This window comes from Coptis chinensis, chromosome 4 (assembly GCF_015680905.1).
Source record: "Coptis chinensis isolate HL-2020 chromosome 4, ASM1568090v1, whole genome shotgun sequence".
NCBI classification, from domain to species: domain Eukaryota; kingdom Viridiplantae; phylum Streptophyta; class Magnoliopsida; order Ranunculales; family Ranunculaceae; genus Coptis; species Coptis chinensis.
This window is the reverse complement of record NC_141459.1, coordinates 103,984,460-104,005,507: the sequence shown is the minus strand read 5'-3', so window position 1 is coordinate 104,005,507 and position 21,048 is coordinate 103,984,460. Positions and strand designations below refer to the sequence as shown.

General features: G+C 36.4%; 2 long non-coding RNA genes and 1 pseudogene across 4 annotated transcripts; 1 reads left to right on the top strand and 2 right to left on the bottom strand.

The window, feature by feature from the left end:
* Positions 1–6,576: 6,576 nt before the first annotated feature.
* Positions 6,577–9,074, top strand: LOC147506504 (uncharacterized). The gene is made up of 2 exons (XR_015193787.1): positions 6,577–6,715; positions 7,355–9,074. It is a non-coding gene; the product is annotated as an uncharacterized LOC147506504 (long non-coding RNA).
* Positions 9,075–9,361: 287 nt separating this feature from the next.
* On the bottom strand, positions 9,362–12,453 carry LOC147506503 (cytochrome P450 CYP72A219-like; annotated as a pseudogene). Its single transcript, XR_015193786.1, has 5 exons — positions 11,966–12,453; positions 11,179–11,399; positions 10,694–10,935; positions 9,954–10,341; positions 9,362–9,854 (listed from the first exon to the last, which is right to left on the bottom strand). The product of XR_015193786.1 is annotated as a cytochrome P450 CYP72A219-like (transcript).
* Positions 12,454–14,124: 1,671 nt separating this feature from the next.
* LOC147506502 (uncharacterized) lies at positions 14,125–15,745 on the bottom strand. 2 transcript variants are annotated; one of them, XR_015220819.1, is made up of 2 exons: positions 15,657–15,745; positions 14,125–14,502 (listed from the first exon to the last, which is right to left on the bottom strand). It is a non-coding gene; the product is annotated as an uncharacterized LOC147506502 (long non-coding RNA). The 2 variants fall into 2 exon arrangements; XR_015220818.1 differs by lacking the exon at positions 15,657–15,745 and adding an exon at positions 14,789–14,902.
* Positions 15,746–21,048: the final 5,303 nt, after the last annotated feature.

Sequence of the window (21,048 nt, the reverse complement as noted above, 5' to 3'; positions counted from 1 at the left end):
TCTTTGGTGGCGATGAGAGACCGATAGAAGTTGAAGAAGAACCCTAGTGGATGATGGAAGTTAAGAAAAAAAAAAGAGACCGATAGAATTTTAGAGAGAGTTTTGGAAGTTAGAAGTTTTGAGAGTCTGGGAAGTTGAAAAGAGTAAGTTTTAGCGCCATAAGGTTTTTGGGTGTGGGGTTTTTGGTAGACCGACTTTGTCCACGGTATGGTTATATTTTTGCACAACATTAGCCACTTTTTAGTTGATATGGTGGGGTATATGAACATCAAAATACAAATTAGGCGATATTGGGTTGTTCCGTGGTATATGAGATACTATATACCACTGTTTTACGAGATTAGTGGCATTTGCTTTTACTGAAATTAGAAAAGGTATTCTTACCGTGGCATATGACTATTAGCCACTGTTATTAGGGAAACAGTGGTATATACGCTTTGACCTACCGTGGCTAATGAGCATTTATGTAGTAGTGAAAGTCCACTAGGTTAAGTTTAAAAAGGCCAATGTTGCTGGAAATTACTTCAGTACTCTTTTCATCCACTTTTACAGCTCTGATTGGGACAAGGTCAAGACCATTGGAAAGCTCGTTCCAAGTTGGTCGTTTTGACATAACGTAGATCTAATTCCGAAGCCCGAGTCCAAATATATGCCCTTTTGAAGTTCTGATGGTTTTTTGTCTTTTTTCTACCCGAATTGACTTTTACTTTTCAGCTTTGACTGGGCTTGAAAAGACTTTTTCTTCTTGATTCTTGGGTTTTAAACTTAGAACTCTTCTAGCATTCATCCTGACTCATTTTCCATGCAAAATAACGTCTTTAAGCACATAAACAACTTCAAGACCTAAAATACACAAAAGCATGTAAGTCGTACTAACTTTATTTATTATAAACATAATTGGCATAACTGTAATATTATTAAGGAATTAAACCTACAGTTTTGGGCGTTATCTCAAAAGTAGCCTTGCTTAACCAAAGTTTGCTCAAGAAGAAAACCAAAAGCAAAAAACATAAAACATAAAGGAAAAAAACAAACTCCTGAGGTGTATTGCACCTAGGAAAAAGCATAAAACAAACTCATGAGGTGGCTTGAATCCAAGGGAGGATAGCAAATATGTAACTTATAAAAAGTGTAGTATATAAACCAAAAAGTGAGAGGAGAGAAAGCATGTACAGCTATTCTCTAGGTCATTACCCTTGTTTTTAGGGTAATTTCTATGAGTAGTGTAATATCTTTATTTCAAGTCTTTTTTTTATTTTCTTTAATTGTTTTATATAATTTTCCATTTTTGTTCTTCATGTTCTTCACTCCAAGCTTTTCAATCTTGTTTTCATTCTCTACAAGTTCTTCTTCATTCAATCATTTCAATCAAGTTCTTCTTCTTCATTTCAAACTTTTCAATCTTGTCTTCATTTACATATTTTCAAATCCATCCATTAAAGCTGTGTTTGATAGCCCTATTTGTCATGGCAAATGCAAATAAATAACACTACTCATTTGTTTGCCACTGTTTGGTGTGTTTTTTGACCCATGGCAGATGTTTTTTAGATTTGTCACAAGTTGGGATTTGCCATGATTTTTATGGCAAAATTTACTCTGGGGGTATGTAAATTTTGCCACAACAAATTAACACACAAATTTGCCATGGATTAGCCACCCACCAAAAAAAGAAAAAACAGAAACCCGATAACATCTCTCGAGGGCCTATTTGTTCTAGAGGAAATGCTAGGGAAAGGAAAGGAAAAGAGGTGTGGTCCACCTTTTCCATAGTTTTTTTGTTGTTTGTTTGTCCATGGAAAGAAAAGGAAAGGCTGCTTTCCGTGCGGAAACAAAACTAGGGAAATGGAAATGGTTTTGAGTCCATGGTCCAGACCTAAAAATTTTAGGAAAGGAAAAAAAAAAAAAAAAAACAGACACAATTTGCTTTCCTTTCCACAGTTTACCAAACAAACACAATTTTAAAAGGTGATTTAATCGGGCACTCATCGAATTGCATTAGGCAGCCTCTAGCCCAAGCCCAACAACTAAGTCTAACAACAATAGCCCAATACACCCCCCCACCTCAACTTATACCGGCTACCCTTTTTTTCAAACCTTTTGTAGCCGGTATCATCTCTCTCGCGAGATCGCACCCCAAACTAAAAAAAAAAAAACTTGAGTTTTCTATCGTGTTCATACTTCGAGTGTTGAGTTGTGAATCAACAATGGGAATTGAAGTTGGCGACTTCACCCAATTCGAGTCGTGTCCCGTTTGAGTATATACTCAAACTTGGTTAGGTTGATTAAACTTGATTAGGTTGATTAAATTTGATTGGGTGGAAGATTGGGTTGATTAAACTTGATTGGGGTGGAAGATTGGGTTGATTAAACTTGATGATTTCAAACTTGATTTTTTTTTGGAGTTTGGGTGGAAGATTAGGTTGATTAAACTAGAGTTCGAGTTTGCCCAAGCTTGATGAAGTCATTTTCGAGTTTGAGTTTGGGTTGATTAAGTGGAAGTTGATTTTTAAAATAAACATCGTGACAAACAAACCAAATTTTTTAAGTTCAAACGACCAGCCTATGTCACCCAAGAGAGTCCCCAAACGACCCCGCCATGTCGCCCAAGAGAGTCTCCAAACGACCCCGTCATGTTGTCCAAGAGAGTGCCCAAACGACCCGGCCATGTCGTCCAAGAGAGTACCCAAACAACCCCGCCATGTCGCCCAAGAGAGTCCCCAAACGACCCCGCCATGTACTTTAGCAAAAAACCAAAAGTTTTGTCTTAAATGACACACACAGACCACTTGAGTGTCCACTCAAACTACTTAGTGAGGTCATTTCAGTGTACACTCAAACTACGTGGTGAGGTCGTTTGAGTGTACACTCAAACGACCCGAGGGGTTCGTTATGGGGAGACCGGTTGGATTGGTTGTTGGGCTTGGGCTTTGATGGCAAATTTGTAATATGGCAAATTTGTAATATTTCTTTTTTTGTGTTGCCCAATCCAATTTGATGAGTGCCCAATACAGGACCCTTTTAAACAAGAAATTGGGCCGGTTCAATTCAAAACAACTATAGAGGATAGTATTTTGTGATAATGACTCACAAAACCATTTTCATCAATGAAATAACTCATGGACCCAATTTCTTGATTTTAATAACCCTCAAGGACAAAATAAGTTGGCCCGATTTATTTTATATTTCTTAAATACCACTTTTATCTTTTCCTGGTAATAAACAAAATTACGAGTTAGAAAACCCAAAACCCCTTTCTTCTCCAACTGACCTGACTTTTTGATTCATGACGCACCTCATCAAACTACAAATCGAATCCCTTCCCTATTTTAATCAAACGAAATTACGAGAGAGAAAACCCAAAACCCCTTCCCTGTTTTAATCAAACGAAATTACGCGAGAAAAAACCTAAAACCAAAGTCGAGAAATAGATGAAGTTGTGCGAAGCTTCAGTTATTTTAAAGAAGTTGAACAAAGATGACAACCATATATTATCCAAAAAATCAAAGACATTGAAGATGAAGTATCACACGATTATCATTTTATCTTTTTTTTTTTTTTTTTTAATTAAACCCTGGTGGATCTTTAGCTCAAATGGGCGAGCACTTTGGAGATATCCAAAGGTGATGGTGGTTCGATTCCACCAAGATCCTCTAAAATTTTAATGTTAATCAAACAATGATTGTTCATTTTTTTACTGTTGAACACGTATTGTTCATACCTACTTTAAGTATGAACCCGTATTGTTCATATATGTTTTGGGTATAAACATTTATTGTTCATATCTACTTTGGGTTCATGTTTTTTTGTTGGTATGAACACATATAAGTATGAACACATATATGTTTTTTTGTTCATATATATGAACATTGTTCATACCCAAATATATATGAACATTGATTGTTCATACCCAAAATACAGATAGATATGAACATTTATTGTTCATATATGTTTGGGTATGAACAATGTTCATATATATATTTGGGTATGAACAATCAATGTTCATATATATTTTGGGTATGAACATTTATTGTTCATATATGTTTTGGGGTATGAACAATCAATGTTCATATCTGTTTTTGGTTCATGTTTTTTTTAAGTAGGTATGAACAATCAATGTTCATATATATTTTGGGTATGAACATTTATTGTTTATATATATTTTGGGTATGAACAATCAATGTTCATGTCTGTTTTGGGTATGAACATTTATTGTTCATATATGTTTTGGGTATGAACAATCAATGTTCATATCTGTTTTGGGTTCATGTTTTTATTTTGTATGAACACGGATTGTTCAGGTATGAACAATCAATGTTCATATCTGTTTTGGGTGTAAACATTTATTATTCATATCTGTTTTGTTCATACCTATTGTTAGTAGCTAATGTTCATAATTTGGGGTATGAACAGTTATTGTTCATATCTGTTTTGGATTCATGTTTTTATAGCCACAATCAATGTTCATAGTTGATGTTCAACATGGGTAGGTATGAACAATCAATATTTATATCTATTGTGGGTATGGACAATCAATGTTCATACATGGATAGATATGAACAATGCTTGTTCATAGCTCAAATAGGTATAAACACTCATTGTTTATAGCTAATGTTCATAATTGGGGGGTATGAACAATCAATATTCATAGTTATTATTCATACATGGATAGATATGAACAATCATTGTTCATACCTATTGTGAGTATAAACAATCAATGTTCATAACCGGGTTGTTTTAGTTAGGTCGGGCCATTTTTTTTTTTTTTGGTCAGCAGTATACTTCACCTTTAATCTACCCGAGCCGTTCTTATTTGGCGTCAAGAGTAAACTTGAACTTTGATCCACCCGGTATTCCTTGTGAGTGATTACAAAAATAACGTGTCCACTAGAATTCCTCTTTCAGCCGATTAGAGTCGCTCCCTCCATTTTAAAAATGTTTCCGTTCCTTTACTTTACTTTGTCTACCACTTATTTCCTTTCTTTTCCATTAGTTAAAGCCTCTCTCGTTGATGAAGAACAACAATGGAGTCGTCTCCAACGGTCTCTCCTTCTCTTCTTCTCTCAGATGCGTTCATCTCTCTCTCTCTTTTAGTTAGTTAATACATGAGTACTGGAATTGGTTTTCTTCGTGACCGCGAATTAGTGACTACTAATTGGTGTTTGCTTGGTTTGCTGGCTTATTATAAGTTAGCTTTTACTTTGTTGTGATGGGTAAATTGGTCTGCTTTGTACGTTGTGGTTTATTAGCATAGACTTTTGTTTCTTGTGAACTATTGAATTGAAAGAAACAGGTCATAAGAAAGCTTAAAAACCATTGTTTAGGGAAGGAAGCTCCTGACACACTTGCTGGCGTACAGAGAAAATTTTAAGGAATCTTAGTACCCATTTTAGAAACTAGTTAAGAATGGAAGAGGACGAATTGATTTTGGTATATTCTTTCCTTCTATAATTTACAAGATATCAATTTTAGACTTATTGCTATTTCTATTGGGGTCCCGTTTTTGTGAACTTCCTGTATTTTTAGAAGTTTGTATTAACACGAGTTGGTTTTCTTTTGTTCTTATCATGTGGGGAATTAGAGGAAGAAAGGAGAAAATTACTAAGGGTGAAGTGGTGATGAACATCATCTCTTCTAATTTCCAACATATTTTAATTGTAGCTTTTATATATATCCTTATTACTTCACCTTCTTAGTTAATTCCCTATTATTTTAGAAAGCTTTAGGTAGGCTATTGAAAATTTGTTTGCTGTTAGTAGTTGGAGGTTGAAGGAGGTTACCATATAATTGTTACTAGGGGCTATTGGCATCTCAATTTGGTGTTGAGGATTATTTTGGGTTGCTGAAGTTTGTATCTTCAATAAACATGGGTCTGATTTTATTATTTACTTAGAATGATTGAAGTTGAAGTGATCAACTCAAGTGAGTACCGTACCAAAGTTTGATGTTGGACTCCTTTTGCATGGAGACTTCAACCAATCAAATGTCGGAGGAGACATTTGAATTGCAAGGAGGTCAGTGGAGAGTTAGTGCAACTGTGTCCACAGATGTGTGTGTGTGGTAAATGCATATAGAATGGATGGGTGGTTAACTGTTGTGTTTCAGCACGGGGGTGGGGGGTAGGGTGTTGTGATTCATTCATTCACTGCGGTTGCAGCTGGTCGGAGTCATATTTCAGCAGGGTTGCAGGTTATATATTTATTCAATGACAATAATTGGATCTTTAGCTCAAAGGGTAGAGCACTTGGGATTGTAATGTATTACATACGTCCCAAAAGATGGTGGTTCAAATCCACTAAGGTCCTTTAATCGTTCACAATGCTCCATTGCAATAACTGACTTTCTTAATGGTTTCTATAGGTTGCATTGAAATAAAAATAGAAGTCAGTTTGCGGAATCAATTTTTGGGAGTCAACTTAGTTAATTGTTATTGTGTTTGCTTTGAAATTGGGTTCATAACTGTGATAGGGGAAACATTCTTTGTGGGTGATTGTTACCTGTAAAATTTCTTTGTAGTTGTTAGCTCTAACATTTCTTTGTTATTGATGGAAATTTGGTTGTGTGTGAGTGTGGTGCTGCTGCTGCTGGTAGTGTGGTGTGTGTGCAGTGGTAGTGTGGATTGGTGCTGCAGGTAGTGCTGCTGCTGGTGGTGGCTTCTGCTGCTGCTGCCTCTGCTACTGCCTCTGCTGCTGGTGGCTGCTGCTGCTGCTACTTCCAGGTGCGCTGCTGGTACAATAGGTAGTGTGTGTGTGTGTGCATGTGCTGTGATTTTATGTGCGTGTGTGTGCTGCTGTGATTTTTGGTGGAGTGTGGTGTAGGTGTGCGTATGTGTGTGTGCTGCCTCTGTGTGTGTGTGCTAGCTAGTATGTTAAGTAGAGTAGAGTGACACTACGAAACCAAGATCTACCTTCCCCTCTTCACCAAACACTCTCCATAATCAAAACACAATTTTCCATGGCAAACCTCAATACCCACCACAATCCACTTCAACACCTTCTTCATCACATCTAAAACATTTAATAGTATGATCAAATTGCTTTTCAACAGATGCTTTAAAAAATTGAAAAACTTGAAAGAAGTCAGATTTTTTATTCAATGGAAATATCCAGGTGAACCTTGACCAATTGTCAATAAAGGAAACATAGTACAAATATCCATGAACTGATGGTGTAGAGGATGGTCCCCAAAGATCACTATGGATGATTTCCAATGGTTTATTTGTACATGATTCAGATGAGGAAAATGGTAACTTGTGTTTTTGCCTAGTTTACAAGCAACAAACAAAAAGACAGAGAAGATGTTTTGTTGTCCAAAACAAGACAATGACTTGACAAAACTTTATTGAATGCTTGATCAGACAAATGACCAAGTCGTTGATGCCAGGTGGTCTTTGAAGTTCTTTCTCCAACATATGCAGAAAAGGTAGTTCCTTTATTCATGTAAAAAAGCTGAAGAAGAATGAGATGGATGCTGATGAGATGCAGTTGAAGGATTGATGTGTTGAAACTTGATAGGATAGAGACCATTTTCATGATTCCCTTGTAAAAGGATCTTCCCCTTCACAATTTCCTTCACAACAAAATGTTCAGGAGTAAGAGTGATGCTGCAATTATTGTCTTTAAGAAATTTATGTACAGACAATAAATTTTGAGTAATGCTAGGGACATGTAAAATGTTCTTAAGATATTATCGGAAAAAAAAATGTTCTTAAGATGAAAAGTAGATTGTGTTGACTGTACAGTGCTAGAGCCAAAGTTAGATATTTGCAAACATTTGCCATTCCCAATATGCACTTTGTCAGATCCATTGTAGTCTTGATGCATGTTGAGATTTGAGAGATCCACAGTTATATGACTTGTGGCTCCAGTATCTGCAATCTAGTGTGAGTCATTCATTGGATTCCCATAAGCATTATAGGCATTGTAAGCAGTAGGATTATTCTCATAAGCAGTGTAAGCATTTTCATTTGAAGAACTTCCATAGATTGTGTTTTCTTCTCTTTGTGATTGATTCTGAGCTACCATAGCTTGTAGTTTTGCTGGTGGATGTCTCCATTGATATGAGTGGTTCATTCTATGATAACAATCAATCACAATATGACCAAGTTTACCACAAATCTGACACTGGTCGCCGAGGCATATTTGGATCACATTTGTTTTGAACTGGATAGTTGCTTGGACTTGGGGGAGAAGGTTTGAATATGAACCTCTCTGAAAATATCCTCTTCCTTGATTAAATGACCTTCCTCCGCCTCTGCCTCGAAAAGATCCTCTGTTGTTGTCTTGGTACTGATGACTAGTGACAGAGAAGGCTTGAGATGAATTAAACAACACATTGTTATTATTTTCAATCATATTCAGCTCTTCACGTAGAAGTAGTGAATGCATCTCTTCAAATGTGATATCAGTAGGTCGAGTTCTTATTGAAGTATTGAGTGGACTGTATTCAGGTAGTAAACCTCTCATCACATATGCTACTAAATCAGTATCATGTACTTGATGACCAACAGCTGCTAGAGCATCAGAGATGTCCTTGATTTGCTGTAGGATCCTTCGAAATAATTTCTCCTGACTCATTCAAAATGTACTTTCTTGGACAAGGATTTGATCCATCAATAATTCCCAACAAATCATTACTACGTAGTATTGGAAGAAATAGTGATCTCCATAACAGGTAGTTGTCTTTTAATTTGTAAGTTTAATAGGGACAAAGTGAGTGATGTTTAAAGAATTCATTGAAAGAGATGAGGTGGAATATGATGAACTTGAATCAGTAGTCATGTTTTTGATGAATCGAAGTTGAACTCAATGAAGAATGAAGATGATAACTAGTAATCTTGAACTGAATTAAATAAACTGAATGAAGATTTGAGTTTGATACTTGTTACCTAATTGAATCTGATTGATTCAATTGAACAGTGATGTAATGAAGAACCAATAAGATTTGAAAGCTAGTGGAAGCTTTGAGAAGACATTAATGCGGAAGTGATCTTGAAGCTTTGAAAGCAAAAACTCTGATACCATGTTACTCTAATAAATGAGAATTGAGGATTAAAAATTTTCTGATTTCATTGATTCGTTTTCCTCATTACATCACTTGTATTTATAGACAACATTTACTGAGAAACAGAAAACAGTTAGAGGGAATCTGCAGTTGTTCTAACTACTAACAAACTTAACAAACTAATAACAAACTTTGCTGACTGTACATAGACACGTGTACATATATCAATACAACTAACTTTGGAGACAAAGCTTCAGTAGCTATTACTCTACTTTCTACTTCTTAAATATATGTTGTTCCAGGGCCAAAATACACACACACTCAGTCTTCTTAAATTATGGATTAACGAACACCAAGTACACAGAACAAATGCATTAGAGAATTTATTGACAAGACATCTAGCTCTGAAGCCGTACACTTCACGAACTCAGATTTTATGTAAGATGAGTTGCACACCATGTTGGGGTTGAAGGGTTATTACAGTGTATGGAGCATGAGCATAGGTGGGTGAAAGCTTGAATGAGAAATTTTGGAGAATCATGGCTAAAAGCCAGCTTTGCTTCTATTAAAGCAAAGGTTTGTCCAATACATATCCTTGGACCCCAACCAAATGGGAAGAATGAAACTTTATTTTTTGTGGCTTTTGAAATTCCTCCTGAAAATCTCTCTGGGTTGAACTCTTCAGCATCTTCACCCCAAAGTTCATGGTCGTGGTGAACCAGAAGTGTTGGTAGTGATAGTTCTACTCCTGCTGGAAGAAGTACTTCTCCCACCTTCATTTCCTTGTACGTAGCTCTTGTCAGCAGAACAGCAGGTGGGTACAATCTAAGAACTTCGTATAATATCATGGTCACCTACAGTAAAGTTTGATGTATAGAGTTGCGTTAAAATTCAAAATATGTGTTATTGCTGTCTAAGTACCCTTTTAGAATTAATGTTCAAAAAAAACTTACAATCTTCAGTTGATTCAAGCCTTCAAAATCGGTTTTTTTTTTTCAAAAAACTTGCAAGACCTCTTCCTTTGCTTTATCTTGCCATTCTAGATGCATACTTAACACAACCATTGTCCACACAAGCAAATTTGAAGTCGTTTCTTGTCCTGCAAAGTAAAACAACTTGCACTCCTCTATAACTTCATCAATGCTCATTCCGAAGCTCTTGGCATTACCACCATTTTCAATTTCTTTGTTATTGGATTCCATTAATATGCCTAAGAGGTCATCATTACTTGCTTCACCTAGTTTCATAGCCTTCTCTCTCTTTTTGATCATTTCTCTTAACAACGCTTTTACTTCTCTATATATCTCCTTCATCCTCTTGTTTCTTTTTGTGGGAAGAAACCTGCAACACATGATATTGTGAATTGTGAAGTACAACAAATACAGGAATAGACACTCCAAATTAAAGGACTCCATATATGTTTGCATTATTGCAAAGTAACTAACGATAAAATTGTTAAGGCCGTTTCATAAGACCAAATTAAAGGATAGTTTATTTCTAGTATATGTTGGGTATTTGAAAATGCAATCTGATGCACAAAGGCATGAGCTGAGGTAACATGATTCTACGACAGACTGTCTATGAAATTATATATTCGATCATTTATGTGGAAATAGGGATAGGTTTAGCTTTATATTGTGAAGACTCATGTAATATTGCAATGTGACGTGGGATCTAACAGTTAATTAAATACCGGAAGCCTGGGATATAGACAGATCGAGTAGCTTGGATAACAAGCTCTGCTTGTTCAGTTTGGAGTTGAAATATACGTCGCCCTTCTTCATAGCTACTACCAAATGCTGTTCGAGAGATGACGTCCGCCGTTAAGTTTTGTAAGTCAGGCCACACGTCTAACTCACATGACTCCTCGGAAACCAACTTTTGCCATCTGCTAACCAACTCAATGCTACTTGTATGAAATGCTGGCATCATCAGCTAGAAAAAATACCAAGAAAATACGAATTAGCAGAGCATATGCTATGTAGTTCATCCAAAATTTAGTTGCAAGGTGCCCTTTCCATCTATATATTTTTTTTTATGCTTTTTTTTATGCTGGTGCCTCCTTTGCTTCTTGACAAAATATACTGAGAATTTATAATAAGAACTGAACAGTCTCGAATTCTATGGTATCATACTGGTACAAACCAGTGACTGAATTGAAATTGGATAAAGACCAACCTTCAACTTCTCTAGATGGAAGGCCGGATTAATGATCCTTCGGTGCTTCACCCATTTTTCACCTTCATAGTTTACAACTCCTTCTGCTAACAACTTGCCTAGTGGGGTTGATTTGATCTTTGAAAAGTGACCAAACTTGTTAGAAAGTATGTCTTTTATCAGCTCTGGATCCATAACGTTCACTCTAGGTGTTGGTCCATACCAAGAAACAAAAGATTTGCCTGCATTTTTCATCCAAATTAATTTTCATTTCCCACCAAGCATGGATTAAAGAAACAAGCATGTTAAAGTTCATTCTCATCTCGTTCTGATATTTGAAAACTATCAGTTCAATATTAACGTACTGTACTTAAACTCTTGAAGTCTTGCTCTTACCTACAGTGCCCACAAGAAGCGTTAATACATACATTATGAAAGATTGTATGGTATGTGTTAATCTGACATCTTATACGGGAGTACGGGACACATGTTATGTGATCTTTTGGTGTATCAGCGGACCAGATGGAAGTCAACTAGCCAATGGATCAAAAGATCATGTTTCTTGTCGACCAAAGCGCCAGTACAGAGTATGTGGATTCCAACTAAGTGTCTCATGATTCAACCAGCAGGTAAGCTACTGATATGGTTTTCATGATACAGTACAAACTTTTGATTCTAAAATATTATTTTTTCCAGTGAAAATACTATAACAACAGAAGGGTTTAAATGCCGACTTAATAAGTATAAGCGAAGATCTAAAATCAATCAGTCAATAAAAATAAGGTTCTGATCAAAGCAGAAAGAATACCATAGCTCTCAGTCCACTGATGAATATGTGGAAGAATTCGCGGTGTTACACAATGTGAAAGTTCCATAGGCTTTGATCGGGCTTTCTTCATCGAAACCATCAATCTGTAAGGAGGACCTCTAATACCTTGCTCTCTCAAGTACTTCTCCATTTTCATGGGCTTCAACCATATCCAATTAAGCAACCTCCAAGTGTATAAAATTACCAAAACAGAACAAACTGTAAGCAACCCAATCTGAACGTGTTCCATTTTATTTTTTGTTCTAATTTTCTCTAGAGTTTCTATTTTGAAGTAAGAGAAGATTCTTCTTCTCACTCAAATATACTATAGACACACCCAGAGAAGCACAGCACTATAAGATAGATGGAGAAGGTCTTTATTGTTTTTGGCTCTTTGCAGTAAAACTATAAAATGTAACAGGACAATGGAGAAGGTGGTTGAGCATTTTTAGTGTAATCTGATACCTCTTGGCCACATTGCCGCATGAATATGGTGGTACACAAAGATAGGCCACTAAAATATTCGATCATTCTTTTATTTTTTTATTTTTGTCTCAATCATGGCGTTATTATCAAGAAGGGGAAAAAAATACAAAATGGGAAATAGTTATAATCGCACTGATTAACAAGCATGCATGTACTAACAAGTTAGTTTGAAATATTAGGTTCAAATCCAGAAATACTTTTGTGGTCATGGCGTTTCCAATTAAACTAGGGTGCATCAACACACATTCGCAACCAACTTTATCCTTGGTTGAAATGATCGAGTAAGGAAGACTCTTTTCTATTTCTCCCTCCCTCTCTTTGATTAAAGAAATATCAATTCTTCTAAATTCAAATAATATAATATTAAATCATAATCGATAATTTAAACAAATTATTTTGAATTTTGCATTTCTAATTCTAAAACACCCATGAATCAATTTGACTAGTAAATTATATTACACCAAAAATTAATCCTTTCATTTTTGTGGGTGATGGCTGTGGTGGTAAAAATAAGAAAATGCAGAGAATAGGAAGAAAGAGAATGAGAGAGAAAAAGATAGATATGAGGATGACATAAGTCTCTTGTAGTTGCCATTGGAGACGAATCTGACCATGGTGGCGGTGGAGGTGGTGGTTATTGATGGAGGAAGACTCCTCTTTTAACTAGTTTACCAGTCCAACAAGTTCTATAAGTTGTTTTCCACGTGGCATGTGTCTTACATTCAGTATAACACATTATGTTACACTATAATTTCCCTAATATCTTCTTGTGTCCCTGCGATTGTGTGGGGGGTGCTTCTAGCCCTCAAACAAATGTTAACAACTAAAATACAAGTATGGCTGAAGGCAACAATGTTGCAACGACGGTGGTGGTTCAAAACATTCCAGACATTGTTGATGTGAGCATATGGGAAAACTATAGAAGTAATAGAACTCATTAAAGGTATACTAGATTGATGCACGCACTACTACGTGCGTTTTGCTTAAAGCTGGTCTTTTGTAAGATTTTTATTATCTACTAAAAAACAGTAGGTAATTAAAATAGTCAAAACAAAAAATGACCCAGAGATTTAGTGAGTTGCGGATTTTAAAGTAGTGTAGATATGCGTAGACATTACTATCCACTCCAGTTTTCAGTCATTGATTGAAGAAATGAAATTACACGCTCAGTTTCTGGCTTGACAGGATCTGTCACAGCAAATGATACAGAAACCATGCCATCCACAGCAACCAACACTTGCGAGCAAGCTGCTCACTTTCATGAGTCTCTTGTTCCCAACCAATACCGTTTTCTCACCAACCATGTGGCCCGCCCCAGACCCTGGGTACACCTCGAAGTCTACATTTACGTGCCTATACTGCTGATGCAGCTTCTTAGCACGTGCCACTATAGCTTTTGCTTGCGACAGGATACTTACTGTTTGCTTTGAAAATTAAAGAAAAATAAAAACAAATAAATGGTAATCCAAAACAACTATTCCCCTTTCCCTTACAAAGCAAGTAATGATAAGAGAAGGAGTAGCTAGAAACAGAGACTACCTCTGCAATAGCAGGCATGTCACAAAATTCTTGAATAGTCATGTCTGAAAACAGCATCGTACTAACTACCAAAGGCTTCTCTACTGTGTAAGAGTTCCAGTCTTCTCAAACACAACACATTTCACCTGAAGCCAGAGTGTTGAAATCCAATGAATCATCTTTCTATGTATTTAGTCAACAGAATGTGTTTAGAATCAAATACAAAATAGAAGATATAAAAAGTTACATATAACAGTTTTGAATGTTTATTAACAGATATTAGATACAGTTTATTGCTGTGTGCATTTTCAAGAGCAGGAGAACGCCTTGGGAAGCACCTATTCATGTGGAAATCATGACAGCTGTTGGGGTGGCTGAACCCAGTGCACATGGGTAGGCAACTACCAGCACTGAAATACCAAACTGCAGTGGCAGTTCAAATACATCAATAGCTTTTGGAATTCAACGTTCAAACACCGGCTTGTCCAAAAAATGAGCCAGCCCAACCATGTCATGAGTGCTGCCACAACAACCTGTGAAAAATGGAGGCAACTACAAACATTGAAGTATTGAACCAAATTTACATATGAAAATAGTACACAAATGAACTAATTGATGCTAATTTCATTTTTTTTTTTATTAGCAAGCCTGTTTTGAATGAGATCAGTTTAGCATATGAATTGCTAATTTGTAATTCATATTGATTAAAATGAAAGTTGACCACCAATAATGCAAAGCAAATTGATTACTCAAATGTAGCAATAACTTATGGACAAACTACATAACTATCTTTCAGACTTGTACTGGAGTTTGTCATACCCTGGGAGTGCTATGCAGACTGGAATTTTACGATTCAATCAACTGATCAATCGTAAACTTAAGTACAATGAAATGATGCCATAATGATATCCTATTATCATGGTGCCTTAACAGCCTCTACCAGTCGCCAGACCCACCACAGAGATTGAGACATTCCACACAGTGTATAAAGAGACTATTTACTGTCATAGTGAAGGTCTCTACATTTTGAAGGTCAAAAATGAACCAAGAGCATATCAAGAAAAATTTCATGCTAAACACGGCCAAGTGACTTGGGGATATCCTGAAGGTTACATATGTTTCAAATAGTCAACAACTCAGCATCACTTCATGTCTAAGTGCAAAAGAGATAGACCAGAGGTTACAACGTAAATATTGTTTAAACCTGATAATTAACAACTAGTGTCTCCAAACCAGTATTACAATATAAACACTTGGCAAAAAAAAACTAAACAGCCCAACACATAGTTTAATGAAATGAGCAGCAAAACATGAAGAAGAAAAAAAACAAAAAACAACCAACCAATCCAATGATAGTCTAATTTATTTATGCCCAAAAGTCATATTTGCACTTAATTATACATAATCCAAAGAACTAATGATTATCCATCTCAAATTTAGCTGAAAGCTTACTTTTGTTATAAATGCACAATGTCGTGTGTTGTGCATTTGTAACAGCTACTGGTAATATCAATTGTCTTTAGGCAATGTTGGCATGCATTGTAAGACCATCTCTTGTCAAGAAGTACCTTGGAAATACTCGTCTCACAGGTAAAATGCATTTGCTGTAAATAATATATTACGTTATATGGTATATAGAATATTTAAGAGATGAAAGTTATATACGAACATATGTTGATTTATATACCTGTGACGAAGTGTCATTAACCGAAGCAATTATTTCTGACAAAGTTTTTTTTGTTTTGGAAATGAAGAGAGTGCGGTGAATATTGGCAGTGTTTGAGGAAGCCCTTGTAATGGAAGTTGACTTTGTGTTGGTACTGGACTGGAGAAAAAAAAAATTAATAAAAAATTAATAATGTTAATATCATTAAAAATAATATTATGAAGAAGAATAAAAACAACAACAACAACAGGTAGGACTTGGATATTACCTTTAATAAAAACTCACACTAATATTCAGGAAGATTGTTGTAGTACTTCTTTGTATACCACGTTCCTTGTGTGAACACCGGGATGATCAATAAGAGAACCATTTTTTACTAAAACTCTTGTCGTCTTCCTTGATATACCCCTTGAGGCGTGCCATATAGTTGTCCATGGCTGAAGACATGCTTCGCAAATATACACCGACATGAGGTAAGGTTTGGCCCTCGCGGACTTGTTAATAGTAAGTGCAAAACTTAACCTTTACTGGAAACCCGCTGGTAAGGCAAAATGGGACCCTAGCATCATCAAAGGATTTTAAAGGAATCCTATTTAATAAAGCAGGCGTGCCAGAGAAACTTCCAGTGATAATATCTGTATAAATAAGATTTTGATAGAATCTACGACACAACATCCTTGTGCCATTACATAATCCATTTTTTAGATCAAGGTTCCTTAGGAGTATTTCAACTTCGAAGTTAATTCATGGGGTGGTAACTCACCAGGAGACATAGAATGCAGAAACTCCGGAGGATACAAATTACGGGCATCATTCTCAACATAGTCGAAGGAGTAGTACGTGAGTTCCTGACCAGGAAATATATTAATGACTTCATGGTTAAGTAAGTCCACATTCTTGTTCAATGGAGTTATCAAAGCTCTATCTATCATGTACTTGAATTGCTGTCATGTGCATTTGACTACAGTTGCGGGAAGATTTCATTTATAAGGCGGTTTAGAGATAAGTTATCTTCCCATAGAATGACTATATCATCGGGAAGTCTTATCATATCGCCTGATACATAAGTTTCTGTACCATCTCCTATCCGCAATAATAGATCCGAAAACAGAGGATCAGTTCTGGCCCACATGTTTTCAATGAGACGCAAGATATGTACATGTTGCCACAAAGGGGAATCAGTAATGCATGCATCAATAGTCTGGCTTCCTGTACCATGGCTGACGACATGAAGTAACTGCCGAAAATCGCCTCCAATTACAATCACTTTCCCTCCGAAAGGTAAACTGCTATCAAAAATGTCTTTTAGGGATCTACCCAATGCTTCAAACGCATGTCGGTGAGTCATCGATGCTTCATCCCATATCAACACACTTGCTTCACGAAGTAATACAGCCACATCAGATCCTTTGCCGAATGTGCAGGTTGATCTCAAGTGTATAGGAATTGGTATTTTGAACCTTGAATGAGCGGTACGCCCACCTGGCATCATTATTGATGTTATACCAGATGTAGCAGTTGCTATTGCTATGTGTCTGTCATTCCTCAAAGAAGCTATGAGGGAACGATACAGAAGGGTTTTTCCAGTTCCACCCGGACCATCAATGAAGTATACAGAATTCTCTTTCTCTTTTATAGAAGTCATTATACTGTCAAGTGCATATCTCTAGCCAGAATTCATTTTGTCATATGAAGATAGATCCTCAGCAGGTATTGGTACGGAGCGCTCTTCAACAATTGAACTTGGGATACGGGTCCCTTTTACGGGATTAACACATCGAGACGGGAGATCGAAATCAGATATTTGTCTACCAAGTTCATTCAATGAAGCCTCAAGGTCACTGAGCAAAAGATTGACCGCATTACCGGAGCTTCTTAAAGCATAATCCTCCATCATAAATGAGTGAAATTCATTCCACAATTTTCTTACTTCAATGGGATTAATATGAACTAATATCATCACAAATAATCTTCTCATTGCAAAGGGCATGTGCATGACTGACGCCTCAAGTAATGAATCTTGAATGGCACTGTCAGCTTCGAGTAGACCAAGATGTTCAACAACACTTTTAAACGTTGTGTGTCTTGTGGAGCCAACTCGTAGAAGATCTTGGAAAGAAGTGGCGCCTCGAACATGATTTAGCATCAATCTTAAGTAATATCTATCACCCTCAGAAGGAGACACATTGGAGAGCCTTCCAATAACCTAATTTTTGTTTCCTCTTTTATGCCAAACTTTAAGTTGCTTGCACCATGTATAATGTTCCGGGAATTATTGATACAGATACTTTCTTGCTTCAGGGTCAATACCATTCATACGAAAATATTTTGTTAACAATGTGTGTGACGTTTTTTCATCACTCATCAGCACTTGAAGGTCCTGACCATCTGTGAAAGTCACCTGATGCATGTTAGGAAGGTAAACCTGTAAGGTATAAACAGAAGGATACATTCTGTTCAGGGGAAACATATATATTCTCCATAAAGCTTCATGTGGGCATATCCGACGACCATCTACATATTGTTTTATCTCGTCTCTATCATTGTTCGATTCCGAAGAGACCTCCATAGAAACACGATCTCCTCCTTTGTATACATACTTGTATAAATATTTGACACTTTTGATGCTAGAGCAGATCTCGACATTGATATGACAGTCATATTTCTTCAGAAGCCAGGGATTGTAAGGAACTACCCACCGATTATCGATCTCCTGCGTTCCATGATGAAGCCGAACAACTCGGCCATTGTTTCTCCGTTGATATATCGGATAGGAATCGGTACCTTGCAGCGTAACACTTGCAAAATCCTTAGGAAAGTTTTTTTTTGCATTTTCCATCCTTCATGCAAACGCAAGATGGATTCAAACTCCCACATGGCCCGTGAATCATTTGCTTCAAGACAATGTTAAATAACTCAGGCTCTATAGATGGATATGGAATTTCTGCACGAACTAATCTATTATAGTCATCAGGTGTACGTAGTTCGTCGCATTCATCAAATATCAGAAGAAAGTGAGCATGGGCTAAACCCCTCTTCTGAAATTCAATGACATGTATATGTGCAATCACCTTACCCAATATATAGTGGCTGAACTAATCTTTTTTTAGCTCTTTGCACTTGGCTCAAAACACCCTAGTTGTTACATCTGGTCTGTCTTGTGCTGTTTGTCCAAGATGCAATCTTTCATTGACTTCATCCCAGTTTGGATTGCAAGTCATTGTAAGGAAGATGTCGGGTTTGCCAAATTTCTGAACCAAAGCCATTGCATCGTGATATTTTCTGTGCATATCACGGGGACTACCAATGTATGATGTAGGCAAAATAGTCCTTCTTCCAACGTTACCTAAAAAAATATTAGTAATATTAATAACAACAATAATGATAATAATTATTACATTAATAATAAAATAAACAAACAAATAAATGTAAGTTATTAATGAATTTACTCGAAGATGTTTCTCCAGCAGCAATGGAGTCATGTAAGTCCTGGTATAGCTCAGCGCGAAGATTGTCTTGATTATCCCGTATATATCTCAGTTGTTGAATCAAGATTTTGACATACTGGTCAACCACATATTGTTGAAAAAGTCTTCCACCAATAAGAAACAGGGAGTCGACATGTTCTCTTAACTGAAGGTTAAATCGATGTCAAAAGAAAATAAATTAATTAATCGATAAGTGTGAAGCGGAAGTAAATAAGCTACATATAAGCTTTTTAAAATAAAAATTATAGGAACCAACCTGTAACATGTAAGAGTAGAATTCACGACAACTTATCCGACGCGAGTCATTGCGGAATATATTTAAATCCCAACCAAAACTACATAAGGCAGTAAAAGTGGATACTAAATAGGATCATAAAATCCAGCAGTATCAGGCGCATTAAGTAGATTACCAGACCGTGTCTCGACAATGATATCTCTGTTGCCCATTTCAGAAGGTTCATCAGGACCGACTAAGATAGCAGTAACTTGCGATGAAGTGGGCATTGCGTAGCGATGTCATCCAATAGAGCTCTCTTTTATTTGTAACCAAATGTTATCTATGTCTCTGCGTTATGAAACTTGACGGAGCATACTAACAAAAGGATTGCATCTATCTAACACTTGCTTGAGAATTGCGAGGACATGTCTATCAAGTGAATTACTCTCAGAGAGAGTCAGTAGTATAGCTCATTGTCTGTGTCATATATATACATCTGCAAGTATCTTGGTCTATTACCAGCTTCAGGCAATAAACTACCAATTTTATGGTATATAGATCCAAATGCTCAATATGTATAATCACCATCTCTACCATTAGCTAAGTTTTCATCAATATGTACACCCATTGACGTAAAGGCAAATACATGATTGTACCTTCTTATATTTTCTCTGAAATGTTTTCCCACATCGGACTGTGCCGTGTAAAGATACATCAATGGAGGAGGTACAGGAGGTAGTGGCAAGTTGACATGTCCATTAAGACAACAGAACTCTCGTGATTCATGAGGGTATAGTTTCGCCTGACAATGGATGCACGTACGCATGTTGCCTAAATGCATACGTTGAAGAGGAGGCGAGTCGGTAAAGTCTCTAGCACAGTTGTGAAATGATCGTTGCCTATTGGATAGTCGTTTCGACCGGTTTGATATACCAGATTGAACAACAGGGGGATCATCTATGATGGTATAATTAAATGAGTTTGGAAAACCCAATATCAATAAATATATAGAACATAAAGTAAAGACATAAAGAGGTAAAGAAGAACATGCAAGAGTAGATAGGTACTTATCAGGGTCTTCATTATCATGACATTCCTCATATAGGTTCCAATCTCCGAAGTTACTTGAATTCAAATTTTGGAACCCGCCAACGGGAGTGGAGATTGTTAATGCAATAAGATCAAATCAAACGCAAAATTGACATGAATCATATTTGATGTTTAGATGAGAATACAAAGAGCCAACACACCTGTATTATTAAACATAACATTCATAGAACCCTGGCTAATATCTAAAACAGGAGTGTAAAGGTGACCTCCAATCCTAGATACTTCCGACTCTAAATGTCATTGCAAAATGCTAAAAAGCTTAGATGTATTTAAGTTTTCTGTAGTTGATTGTTTGTCTAAAAAAATAAAATAAAATAAAATAAATTAAACAATTATAATTAATTAAACAAAGACGAATAATTATGAATTCTATGGTGATGCAAAGAAGAAGAAATACACAGTTATGTAGTAAGTGTAGATGGCTGACCAAGGCCAAGTGAAAAACTATGATGCAAAATGGAAGGAGGAGTTGGATTTTGGCTAAATTTGTTATTGATGGATTCAGGGACACGCTGACTGATAAGAGCCCAAAACTGTAGTTTTAACCCCTTAATAATCATACTGTTAGACCAATTATGTGAATAATAAGTAAGAGTTA